General features: G+C 36.1%; 1 protein-coding gene across 1 annotated transcript in view; it reads left to right on the forward strand.

Annotated features, from left to right (window-relative positions):
• Positions 1 to 958: 958 nt before the first annotated feature.
• The window catches only part of SV2C (synaptic vesicle glycoprotein 2C), a 247,113-nt gene continuing 233,717 nt past the window's right edge, over positions 959 to 14,354 (forward strand). The window contains exon 1 of the mRNA XM_074282309.1: positions 959 to 1,199. The gene's annotated coding sequence lies outside the window, so the exon portion shown is untranslated. The remainder of the gene's footprint in view (positions 1,200 to 14,354) is intronic.

Consider the following 14,354-nt stretch of genomic DNA (forward strand, 5'->3'; position numbering starts at 1 on the left):
GAACGTCCCTTTGCAGGTTTTGTATTTCCAACCTGCTCACAACAGTGGCCTCCTTCCACCACCCGCAGGCTTCCTAGATTATATTTCCCTACCATCCCTTTCACTAGACTTTAAAATCACTTTGGTTATGTTTCGGGCATGGATTTGCATCACTTCTTTTCCCACTTGGGCTTAATCCTATATATAAAATTCACAAAGTTGCCAGGTAGCGTGGCATTTAGAGCTAGAAAGGACCTTATAGATTAATTCCATCCTCTCATTTTACGGAGAAACTGTCAGACAATTGAAGTCCAAAGAGGTTAAGCGACTGGGTATAACGCTATCAACTAGCAGAACCAGAAATCGAACTCAGGGGCTCTGACACTGAATCAAAGGCTTCTGACAACACCAGAACCTTGCCTCTTCCGAAGACGTTTAAGCCCCTCCCCTATCAAACTGTGCTAGGTTCCCTCTGCCGAAAAGAAAAAAAAAAAAAGTTCACAAAACAAGTCCCAGCCGCAGAGCTAGGCCGACTCCAACAGTGGGTCCTGGGACGTGATTTATCATCTTCTGGTTTCTGGGCAGCCCTGTGTACCCCAAAACTAGCTCTTCTTTGGATGCTGCTGCGGGTGGGGTGGGGTGGGGAAATATTGCACACAGATAGCAACTAATGAATAATTAATAACTATTCAAAATCTAAGGTCTTACCCTCTCAGATGCTAAATACCAGTTCCTATCCCTCACTTAAAAAACAAAAAAACAAAAACCCAAAACTCATTTCTGTGAGCTGCCACCCTGTTTCTTAGCTTCTCAGGGTTGCCCCTTCAGTGACCCTTCCTCCCTCTCCTAGATCGTGAGCTGCTCTCCACCCCCACAGTCCACCTCCGCGTTCCACGACTCCCTCCTCTCTCGTATTCGTTCTTCATGCTTCCCCAGCACTGCAGTAGAGGGAGGAGGAGGAGGAGGAGGACTGCATAGTGAAAGCCCACAGCCACTTTCCCGCCCCTCCTCTCTCCTCTGACACTCTCACCGGCTCCTCAGGGAGGATTCACCACTGCACAAGCTGAGAGCGCGAGCAGCCGCAGGAGAGGCAAAGGGAGAGAGAAAAGAGAGAGAGGGAGCCCTGGGGAGGGAACGGGACAAGAGGACCAGAACAGCAGCAACAACAACAGCTGCGGCACCTCCATCACAGGGTGGGAGTTCCCTCAGCTTCGGAGTGGGTAAGTGAGAGACCAGAGCTCGGGCCACAGTGGAATTGCTGTTACGATTTCTTTTTGCCCTCTTTTTTACTGGGAATTCCCAGGTTGTAGTTTGGGCAACTTTTCTAGGTTTTCCAGGGGCTGGGCTTTGGAGAGTTTCAACTTTCCCCTGAACACACATGCAGAACTGGGGCTGCTGGTCGTGAGAACTAAGTGATGGGATTCCCGGGTTTATATTGGAAAAGAGATAAAGACAGGTGAGGGACTGGGGCAACCGCTGGGAAGAGCAGTGTATAGCGAGTACTCACATTTACGTTATTGATAGGGAGGGGGAAGGGGGACGGGTCTCCTGATATATCCCTTAGAGAAATAGTAGTTTTATGGATACTATTATAGATAGGATATCACTTTAGTTCCCTTTTACGCAAGAATCTACTGGGCTTCTTATGTCGCGGGCAGTGACAGGAAATAGAGCCCCGAACCTCTTCGAATTTGCCCCTGCTGATCAACTTTTTTAGTGGGCAACCAGCTGCTGCGGTCGTGGGTAGGTGAGTGGTAGTAGGCTAGTTATGGCAGGACCCAGCTAATTCGGACTGTACAACTCATCTTTAAATATATATATATATATATATATATATATATATATATATATATATATATATATATATATATATATATATTTTAAAAGCCTTGAGAGTAAGAGGAAAGGATAAAAGCCATCTATGTCCTATGCCGGTGCTTACGTGCAAATACCTGTAGGTGCCCAGAAAATACCTCTAGTAAGGTGTTTGCAACGCACCCGCCCTTCCTCCTTTCTGGTTTCCCAGTAGCGCTCCCTCTGCCTTTACCTCCTTGCTCTGATTCTCCTCTTTGGAAATGGAAAGGGTTCTTCTCGGGCGTGTGTTTGGTTGTTGGCCTGAGGCTGATCCACCCTAGCTGGACCGCTGGGACTGCGGTAGCAGGAGCTGAAAGTTAGACGGCAAAGTGGAGGCGGAGCGGGGACCATGCTGCAGAACCAGAAGCGCAGCGCTAGCGAAGCTGCAGCGATCTGACAGACTTCTGCAGGAGTTCACTAAGCCCGTAGTGGCCACCCCTTGCATTCCCCACTCCCTTCCTCCATGGGGCAGAATAGAATGGGGGAGGGCTGAGTCATGCGGACCAGGGCTGCTGCTTTGACAGCTAGGGAGAAGGGTTGAGAGAGGGTGTGTATGTGATGTAGGGTGTGTGTGTGTGTGTGTGTGTGTGTGTGTGTGTGTGTGTCCGCGCGCGCTCGATGCGCACTGGCGAGAACTGATGGGAGAGTAGAAGAAACAGCTTCAGCCTGGGTACCAGAGAGAATGAGTGTGTGTGCGTCAAAGAATCTCCAGTGATTGATACTGGCTGGGCGCTCCCGGCCTCCGGCGCCGGGAGAATGATGACTCTGTAGATCTAGTAGCTGTAGGGCTGATTGCGGAAGCAGCAGCGCGAGGAAAGCCAGTGAGAGACTGGGAGCTGTTGGCTGGGATTGTCCCTGCTCTGCATTGCGCTGCAGTGCGGGAGAGTCTCAGTAACTTCCAACTGGGAAGGCAGCCGACGGTGCTGAGGTGTTCTCCAGCGCTGGTGGAAAGAAATTGGGGGGAGTTTTAAAAAGAAAATAAGCATGTTCATATTCTCTCTCTTTCCTTTGCCCTCAACATTTTATTTTTTGACAACATGATATACATTGACAACATTATAGGAAGCACGGTCTGATTAATGAACTTAATTACAAAGTTGCTTTAGTGTATTCTTATCTTCAGTTTTGCACTTCTTTAAGTACGTTGTTTTTTTTTCAATGAAACATTGTGCCCTATTCCAACCCCTCCCCTAGCCAAGTTTATAACTAAAAGCCGAGAGATCAGATGTAATGAATGAAGTTTATGAGAGTACTATCTAGAAGATAAGGATCCTTTTATTATTCTTATTATTTTATATTTTATTATTCTTAATTAAACTAAGTGCTTTCACCTCCCTTACCCTCTCAATATGCAGTCTCCCCTTCGTTCCTTTATATTTTATGTGATACTGAACGTGTCTATCTACATTTTCTCCTTTAAAAAAGCATCGAATATTGAACAGTCATAAATAATCGTATTCCTTGTGTATTGTACATTTTTGTATGTTCTTCAAGAAAGGTTGCTCGTCGTTAAAGATTTTCCCCTATTGTCTTTTGATACTGAACAAAAGACTGCAGGGTGAATGGGGAGGGGGGATGCCAAGTGGGAACTAGAAATGAGTGTCCACTACGGAGACAAAGGTTCTAGTTCCCCTCCTTAGCCATTGACTATCTGACCTTGGACAAATTACTTGCCCCTCCATATTTTGGTTTCTCTGTCAGTGAAATTTGAGAAATCTCCTGCTCTCCTCCCACCCATCTCTCATGGATATTATGGGGACATAAAGAAATATTGCATCTCCAAGATCTTAGACATAAAAGTTCTATATAAAGCAGGTGTTATTAAATGATGTCCCTTCAAAACTAAAGGAAATTTTATTTCTTAAAGTCATTCCAAAGATTATTCCTTTACTTTAATGAAATTGGCCTTTATGTCAGTAAATACAAGCAACAGACATTTTCTAGCCAATAAAAATATCAGTGCTGCCCCCCAAAATAAGCAAACCAACAAAACAAAATCCAGATCTAGATCATTTCTTATTTCTCAACATTTTAGACTGAAACAGTCAAATTTAGTTTTCAAAACATACTGGAAATGATAGTTGCTTCTCCACAGGCAGAGGAGCTTTAAGGTTTTTCAGTAAAAATTCATCATTAGCAAAATTTTTTACTTACGTGTTCTAAGGATGTCAGGGGGTTGCTGTGGAGGAAGAGAGGACACCATCCCAGTCCTCATAGAGGTTATAGTAAATGATGTCATAATGCTTTGTGTATCATTGCATCATAAAAGGCCATGCACATCATTGTTGCTGGAAAAAACCCAACCAACCTATTTTCTATAAATTAAACTCGTTTCTATTTTTATATAAACCTTCTGAGAAATTTCATTAGTGATCAAGTCAGTTTTGGGAAAAAGTCTTCTTAATGAGCTTAATTGTTATCCCTTTACTATAGTGTCTTTTGAACAGTGAAAGTAGTCTCTTCATACTATACAGCTGCTGCAAGGAAACATCTACCATTTATGAAGGCTATTCTGCAATATAGACTACTTTAACCATTCAGCCAATAATTTGGCTGAATTGCTGAGGTTTCCCTGTGACCACATGTATCACAGCATGCATATCAATGCTTGTTTGAGCAAAAACTCATCAATTAGATTAGATCTGTTTGTAAACCTAGGAGGGAGAAACCACAGCTGTTACTGCTTTAGTACATCACAGATGATGTTTTTCTTTGAAAGCTATTTGGAGGAGGCAAAAATAAAAATCTTTCAGTGTACTCGATTTGGAGCTTGTTTCTTTAATTTAAGCATCTGCGAGTACCAAAAAGGTGACCCCTTTTGGTTTTTTAATGATTCTTGCTAGTAATGTGTCTTAGATGTCAAATTGAACTTCAATAATATAAAAGGGGGTTAGCAAAATATCAGACTTAAAGAATGGAAAAGAAATTTCAGGATTTAAAGTTATTCACTGAAAACCTTTTTGGGTGAGAAGGATTGGAGTTTTCATATGATGATGGATTTTCCTTTTTAAAAGAATGGAACAAAGTGAAATAGAGTAATATATGTTGTCAGATGTTTAAATGGATTATGCATTTTCTATGTTTCCAAGTAGAAAATGAAAACTAGCCCAGATTAGCTTTTTAGGATGATGTAATGGTTATGAACTTGAATTTTTATACAAAATTATAAAATTTTTTATGGTTGAAAATGATTTGATATCATGCACTTTTTTCTATGGATTTTTTAAATTGTAGAAATTATGCTTGTATATTTATTAACTTTAATTTGGTAAACCAAGTATTATTACAACATGTACATTATCAATGGATTTTTTAAAATCTTGATTTTATAACTATGAAAGCACAAAATTAATAATATCAAGTTTATATCTTTTTTTGGGGAGGGTTATCTGGTTAACATACCATGTTTCTAATCTTTTTCTACAATTAAAAAAAACAGACTTAGTACAAACACTATTTTTAAAAAAGGATAATTAAATTAAGATGGCCATCCAAAAAATGTAAAATAGATACAAGGACTAAGATTAGAAAGATAGCACTCTCAAGCATTTTATTCCATAAGACCAAAGACTGATTGAATTTAGATTTTTATAAAATAAGCAGCTGCCCCAGGCCCCCACAGATTTGAGGGCCTTTGAAATCTCTGTTTGGCATTATATAAATTCCAGTATAAAAATGACTCATCATCATTGGAGGGATCCCTTGTGACTGCATTGCCCATGGGCCCCACCTGTTTTTAATCTGCCACTCAGACAGGCTTGTGTCAAAATTAAGAAAGTCTTCATATTTATTGTAATTTGCACTTATTTTTAAGTCCTATGTACTCTGGATCCTGTGCTGACCACAGAATTTGGAGCCTCTGAATTGAAGGACATATGAATCTGTTTTACAAAAGACCCATGACTGGCCAGAAATTTCTGGACATCATTGTAACTGGCCCAGAAGATGAGTGTAGAATTATGTTATGTCTCCAGCCTTGATAAACATATATTCAAAATAATTACCCTTAGAATAAAATAATATGCAAAAACAAGTTTGTATAGTTAATATTTACATTATTTACATTACATTAATTAATGTAATAGTTAAAAGCAAAGAAGGATTTAGCTTTATTTTTAAAGCAATGAGAATTTTTAAATACTTATAGTTGTCTATGAAATGACAGAGAAAAGAGTGAATTTCAGTGATGGGGGACAGGCTTGAAAGGCTTGGAGGTGGAAAAGAAGTGTTATATGTGAGGACCTGAGAGATGGCATTTTCACTGGGTAAAGTGCAGGAAGGGAACTAATGAATGCATAATAGGACTAGAAAGATAAGCCAGTACCTATCTTTACCAAGTCTGAAAATTTTCTAATTTCATATCAGTTATCAATTTTTTAATTTTCTAATTTCACAAGATCTTTTACATTCAACATCTTCTCTTTAATCACCCTTTGTTTAATTTAGACCTTCATAAACTCATATCTAGACTATTGTAATGGTCTCCTAATTGGTCTTGATCCCTCTCTCCTCTCCATTCTATCCATTCTTCATAGAGTTGCCAAAGTGTTTTTCCTCAAGTTCAGACCTGACTATATTACTCTCCTAGACAATAAACTCCATTGACTCAGTACAAGCTCCAGGATAAAACATATACTCCTCTGTTTGGCTTCTAAAGTCTTTCACAACCTGACCTTGAACTATCTTTCCAACATCATTATATTTTCTTTTCTTTTCTGCACACTATGGTGTGCCTTTGCTAAATTTCTTACTCACTGCAATCCTTCTCTATCTTCAGATTTTTGCAAGGTTGTCCCTCATGGCTGAAATGCATTCTTTCCTTACCGAAGATAGATGCAGATTAGGTGACTTGATGGATAGAGCCCTCAGCCTGAAAGACCTCAGTTCAAAAATGGCTTCAAAGGCTTACTCATTGTGTGATCTGTCAAGTCACTTAATTTCTCTCTGCTTCAGTTTTCTCAAATGTAAATGGGATAATACTTAATTGTATAAAGAAGCCTCAAATGATAATATTCATTTCACAAAGTGGTTGTAAGGATCAAATGTGAACAAATTTAACAAATGATTATTCTCCCCCTTCCCTATGCCATCTAACAGTACCACCCCTACCCCTGCCACTTCCTTCAAGTCTCAGTAAAGCATAACTGCCTGGTGCTTCTTCTGTATATATTTATGTATGCATGTGCTGTCTCCTCCATTCCTTGAGAATAGGAATTGTTTCAAGATTTATATTTGTCTCCCCAGCACCTGGTATAGAACTGATATATAGTAGGCATATAATAGATGCTTGTTGATTGATTGGACCACTTATAGCAAGTCTACCTTGTAGATCATCTTTTCAATCCATTTGTGGCCCCTATACAAATCCATTTCACCAGAACTAAGGGAAGAGTGTGTTAAGATAAAATCCGTTGAAGTAATACTCTAAAATTAAACACTTAACACAAAAACATATGATATTATAAACATATGGCATGACAAGAAACCAACCCATTGACCTCTTAGAAGATTCTTGGTAATCATCAGTAGTTTATGTACTATATTATAAGAATTCAGTTCAGGTTAAAAAAGAAAAGCAATTCATGGACCATATGTACTGAAACTAAACAATCTGAAATGTAAATTAAGCTGCTTTGGTCACAATGGCTTATTTAGCTTAAATTTTTAAAAATCTTCAATGAAATGTCTAAGGGTCTACATATAATATAACAATTTATATTGAATTGTGAAGATGAGTCATAAAATCTTGAGATGGCTGGAAATATGAGGCTTTCAGAATTCATTCCATGAATAAAACTAAGGAAAACTGCTAGACATAAGTAGTCAACATTCTCCCAAGTGATGAGATATTGATTTGATTTATTTCAAAGGATCCTAAGAAGCTTTCAGCTTTCTTTAATGAATAAATACTCAAATGGGCAATGGTACCAAATCTTTAGATATAGAGAGACTGAAATGTACACTAGGATTATACTATATCCCCTACCAGACATCTAGAATTTTCACCCACCACTTCCTTGAAGGTGTATATGCTAGTTATGTCAAGGGTTCCATGATACTGTCTCAGAATTCTAGAGCTAGAAGAGATCTTAGAGTCCAACAATTTCCAAATCTTTTAGTTGCATAATCCAAGAATAAAATATTTTGAACATGTACCCTGTTTATATGTCAGTCACTTTTTGGTCATGTCTGATTCTTCATAGTCCCATTTGGGATTTTCCTGGCAAAGAATTAGAGAATAGTTCTGTGATGTTATTTGTACAAGGAATTCTGGAATGAGAAAATTCCCTCTACTGACTCTGTAACTTGGAGTCTTAGAGAGCTGCATAACTTACAGAGAAGTGAAATGCTTGACCAGTCACCCAGTCAGTAAGTATATGAGGCAAGACTTGAATGCAGGTTTTCCATGCTTTAAAGCCAGCTCTTTTTTCATAGCTTAGTAAGCTAATATATTATATGTAAATAACAAAACACACTAGAAATAGAATTCAATAGGTAGCTAGGTAGAGTTGATAGAGTACTGAACCTGGAGTCACTAAAAATCTGAGACACCTATCCCCAGATACTGTGATAAGTCATTTAAGCTTTCTTAGTCTGTTTCATCATCTGTAAAATGGAGTTAATAGTATTTGCTTCATGGAGTTGTTATGAAGATAAAAATGAGATAAAATTTGTTAAGTAATGTGTAAACCTTAAAATGCAATATAAATTCTAGTTATTAAAATAAGTTACAGATACAATGAATATTTTAATTTTATATTATTTTAAAATGATACGAAAACTTTTTTATACTAAAATATAAATGATGATATATTTATTGAGAGCATTGTGATTGAATTTCTTCATTATTAAAAAGTATGGCTTTAACTCTTTGTGTTATAGCAGGTCAAAAGTCTGGATCTAAGTTGAGTTTATTTTGACATTGGATTTTTGTTAACTGTCATAGCTGAAAAAGATAATTCATGTGGTTAAGGAGAGACAAACAAAAATCACAGGTTATTAACCATGCTTACTAAATCATGGTTTTCATTTTTTTTTTTTTTGAAATTCAACTGAATTCTAACAACAACAAAAAGATGGCCTCAAAATTCACTAACAGTCTTCATTTAGAATTTTTTCAAAAGTATTTTACTTTTTCAAATACATGTAAATATATATTCAATATAAATTTTTTAAAATAATAGCTTTTTATTTTCAAAATATATTCAAAGATACTTTTCACCATTCACCCTTGCAAAATCTTGTGTCCCAAATTTTTTCTTCCTTCCTCCCTTCCTCTAGACAGCAAGTAATCCAATATATGTTAAACATGTACAATTCTTCTCTATATCAATATTAACTTTTGTAAAACTTTTCTCCTTCCATCTCTTACCTCTTACCTCCTCCTCTCCTCCCCAAGCAATCTGGTATAGGTTAAATATGTGCAATTCTTTTAAACATATTCATTTGGAAATTTTTGAATTCTGTTTCTATGTTTTTTGAAGTGTATAGATATATGACTTTTAAAAAAATAAATAGAATTTTCAGCAATAAAATCATATAATAGAAACATTTCTAAGTATGTTTCTCAAAAATTTTCATCCATATCACAAAAACCAGTCATTTTCTCACTCCTTTTTTCTGACTAATTGTTATATTGCTTTTATCTTAAAAGAGACAAATGTGTGGGTTTTCCCCTCAAAATTTATCTGCAAATATTCATACTCCTCATAGTCTCTTGTCATTACAGAAGAGATCAATAAACCTGGGAAATTTGTCTTTTTGTAGAAGAAAAATGTATAACATCTTTGACAACTTTAAAAATTTTTATCTGCTAATTTTTGTGGGGTGCAAAAGATATTAGATTATTTCCCATCTGACTTCTTGTAAGAATTATTAGATTATTATTATTTGACTTCAAATTTGGCTGATGGAGAACTATTACTAGGAGAAGGGTTAGTTTTGTTCCATTTTTTGTTGATCACATATTCCAATTATTATGATTATTTTCAATCCACTATTTATTTTGCAAGAATCTTTTAAAGTCACTTGTCCATTTTTATGAAGATTAGTTCAGTTAAAACATGATAACATCATTCATAAATCCATTTAATGAGGCTCATTGGACAATACATGACAATATGCTGAAAATGAAGGAGTGAATACACCATTTTCAGCCCTTCCATGTGGGGGTAATTCCCACTTTTCCCTGAGTATATCTTATATGTTCTACATATCATATGACTACCTGATATTTGCACCAAGTACGGGTACCACTCTTAATCCATATATTAAATATCAATCAAATTTAATATATTTTAAAATGTTAATAACAATTTAATAACAATTTTAATATTTTCTTCCTGAATCCCAGTAGATGATCTTGCATATATTTCTTTGAAGACTACTGATCTGGTCCAACTCCCTCATTTCACAGATAAGAAAACTAAGGCCCTATGAGGTTAAGAGACTTGTATAAGTAATAAGTAATAAGCATCAGAGGTAAGATTCAAACCCTTGTCCTTTGCCTTTATTGTCATCACACTGCCAAATATATTTTGGGCCCTCCTTAGAAGCTTCTTTCTGATCACATGCCAACCATATAAGTCATGTTGTAGCAGGGCAAAATCCCCCTCACAACAAAACACTTGGCCAGGGACCAATAGGTTTTGTGGGAGGATTTTTTTTATTTTGCTTTGTTTTTGTACAGTTGCTACCACAAACTAGATGTTTAAGTATATCTATTATCTTCAATTTTCTCTTCAACAAAATGAGGAGACTGGTCTAGACAACATTTTAATTCCTTCTAGTTTTAATATGTGAGATCCCAACCATATTTCCAGGAAATGGACAATACCAGGGAAACACAAATATTCCTTCAGCTGGCTCTGGTTTCCTCGCTCCTCTTCTGCCAATTCTCCCCAAACTGAGTTTATATGCTTTTTGATATGAAGATACCTAAGGAGGATCCATCAAGGGATCCCATCAACTTCTGGCATGCTTTGAAATAAAGCACTTGAGCCCATAAGAACTTGACATTGTGATTTCATGTTTCTGGTTCTAAGTTTGGCTTTTATAGGAACACTAGTAGCACACATTCTGGTGCTCCACATTTCAGGATCAAAAGTCTATAAATAATTTGAGGAAATAGTGATAGAAGACTGATTGATTTTTTAAAATGAAGATCTGATATACTTTATCTTTTCTTTAAAACACCCCCTGAATGAGATTTTCCATGGAAGAAATGGTAGCAGGGACAAACCCTGGTGGCAAATATTTGTAGAAAGTCAACTAGTCAGTCAGCATACATTTTAAAATCATCCATGGTAAAAGTTGGTAATGCAAAGAAAAAGAACCATTGTCTTTTCCCCTATGACAATTATATTCTAATAAGAGATAATATTCAAATAACTGTGTACTTCCAAGTTACATACAGGATAAATTGGAGGTGATCTTAGAGGAGAGGTATAGCATTAAGGGAGATGAAGAATTGTCATTCCCAGATCAGATGAGTAGATCTTTAAGTACTCTTAGACATAATAACATTTGGTAGGTAAAAGCATAAATCACTTTTGTGTAGTAGGTATTTATTTCCTCATTTTTTAAAGGTAAAAATCATACCTTCCAGTGAAGTCTTGGCCCTGTAATTATATTCATTTGCACTTCAATCTGACAGTCATATACACTAGCATGCAGAGTTAAATAATAATACACGTTAAAGTGTTATTATCTCCTTTGGGCAAGTTAAATACCTGAAATATAAAAATTAAGTGATTTTTTTTTTACTCCGGAGTATCAAATTTTAATCAAATCCTTGTTTACCAGCTGACTTCTTATCTAAAATTAATGTTATTTCATAAATATCTAAATAGTTGCTTTTAGGCAGTATTTAGATCTGAGAATTAAACTATGCTATATAAACTTAAAAACAACCTGGTAGAATTTGTGAAAACAGAAATCATCAACCTTAAGAAAAACACTATCTGAGGATCAAGCATGCATATACACAGGAATACCTACATATGCATGTGCAAGGTCACACACACACATGGTCAAAGTATAATTGATAAAATCATCACCATTTTCTTTTCATACCCAAATATTTAAACATGAACTATAATAATGTCCTCAAGGTTTCAAATGCCAAATAAGCAATGATACCAACCAGAACTTTCAAACTTCTTCCCCTCAGTTCAGTCCTTCATATTCTCTTTCTTGAGTATATCTGCTTGGTATGTTTTTACTACTCTTAGCTCATCAGAATAAAAATATGGGACCTTTTTTTAACTCCTTGTAATCTATTCAGGTTTTTGCCATTACTCTAAAAGATATTATTGATGCAACTAACCATCCCCACCCCCCAAAAAACACCTCTATTTCCATGTTTTTTTTGTTGGATTTGTTATGAATTTTTCCTTTCTTTAGTTTTTATTTCTATTATAAAACATTTCATTATTTTTTTTCCTATTGGGATTGGGCTATCTTTTCAAAAAATGTTTTATTGACATTTTTTACATTGTTGTCACTTTTCAATGACTCATTTTCCTAATAGAATCCTCATTCATTAAAGAAAGTATAGGAAAGCACAATAAATTAATACTTTGGCCTTGTCTGACAACGCCTTATTGAAAACCTATTGTCCACTACATTTCATCCAGAAGTCAGAAAGCAAGCTTCACAATCAGTATATTGAAGTCATATTGAAGACAATTTTCTGAGAAGGAATTTGGAAGTACCAATGCAAATTAAGCGAAAATTTTTGAGGATGGAGGAGAAATGGACATGTTTGCTGGTCACAAGTAACTAAGTATATAATTTATAGACAAAATAGATAACTATTGGTCCTGGCAAATAAGTGGATGCTGAAGATGAGAGAAAGTGAGGGAATTATTGAGCAATCAGTTTTTGGAGTAGATGAGAAGGGCTGGTATGAAAGACACAAGTACAAATTTTGTCCTTGATCAGGTGATGCACCACCTTTTTATTGTAGGCTGGAGCACTGAGGGAGAGAAAAATGAATAATGACTTAGAATGGTTTTAAGTTGTAGAAGACAGCAGAAGCAGAAACTCATGATGTTTGCCTTTTATTTTCTTAGTTGACTAATAATCAAAACCTTTTGCTGAAAGGATGGAAGGGGAGAAGACAAAAGAGACTTGAAGAAGAAAAGAGAAGGCAGTATTAGTTTCTTTGAGGAAGGCAATAGGATGTCAATAAGAAAAGAACAAGAGAATTATGACAGAGAAATAGAGAAAACTAGATAAAATAAATTTGTAATGTCCCCAGTCAGCAGTTTTGTGACTTGTTCTAGTGTCATTTATCAATATAGAAGGATAAGAAGAGAAGGTATGTGATGAGGGCAATGCAAATGACTTTGCAAAAGACAGTGTACAGTTGAATTGACTAACCATAGGGTAAAGACTACAAAAAGAAAAAAATTATGTCAGAGAAGGGGTGGTAATTAGAAGAGAAGGGCAGGATAGATCACTGGACGTCATGATGAATACAGAGAATAGTTTGAAAAGAACTGTAAGAGGAAGAGGTGAAAGAATTAATAAAAGACTATAATTTAAGAGAAATATTTCACAGTTCTCAAGGTAGAAGTTATGGATAAAGGTCAGATCAAGTGAGGTAGAAGGAAAATATGCTGTGGGTCATGTAATTTTATTAGACTTATAAACCAGGAGGTTACAATGTTTGAGGAGACACCATATTGTAATGTATAGGTATATTAAAGACCCTAAATATGAAGATAGAAATCACGACAGAAATTCTAGGAAGATGAGATAGATACCCACTTCCTTTACTTTGTGGCCAGTATCCCAAAATCTCAATTACAGCAATACCTAATTGGTCCAAAAAGTAATAAACAAATGAATTCTCTAATTAAATCCTGTTTTGCTGCCTTTTACCTTTGGACCTTGCACAAATGACTTTATCCCTCTGGGATTTAGTTCTCTCATTTGTAAAATGAAAGCTATGGATCACATGACCTATAAGATCTCTTTCAGCTCTAAATTTAGGACAGAATTCAAGTGTCCTTCCCATTTGGCGCCAACTTTTTCAGGTTTATTATATATTAGTGAGCTTTATGAATACTACAATGCAATCAAATTGGCATGCTTGCTGCTCATTACACATGTCATTCTTTCTCTATGCTTTTGCATAGCTTATCCATCATGATTGGGAGGGACTACTGTCTTCCCTCCATCTTTTAGAATTCTTGTCTTTGAAATTTTCACTCTACCTTACTCATGAATAGGGATACTTTTGATTGGACTTTTATCCATAATTTTTACCTCTAAAATTGTGAAATGTCTACCTTATATTACAACTTTCTATTTTGTTCTTCCATTTCTTCCTCTTATAGTTCTTCCAGAACTATTCTTTATCTAAATTAAAACCTCCAGTCATTCTACCATGCCCTTCTCTTCCATTTTGCATCTCTTTTCTGACCTTATTTTCTTCCCTTCACAGTCTTAATCCTATGATTAGCCAATCCAACTCTATATTGCCTTCTGTCCTTAATTACTTTGTCCCCTTG

This window comes from Sminthopsis crassicaudata, chromosome 1 (genome assembly GCF_048593235.1).
Source record: "Sminthopsis crassicaudata isolate SCR6 chromosome 1, ASM4859323v1, whole genome shotgun sequence".
Lineage (NCBI taxonomy): Eukaryota > Metazoa > Chordata > Mammalia > Dasyuromorphia > Dasyuridae > Sminthopsis > Sminthopsis crassicaudata.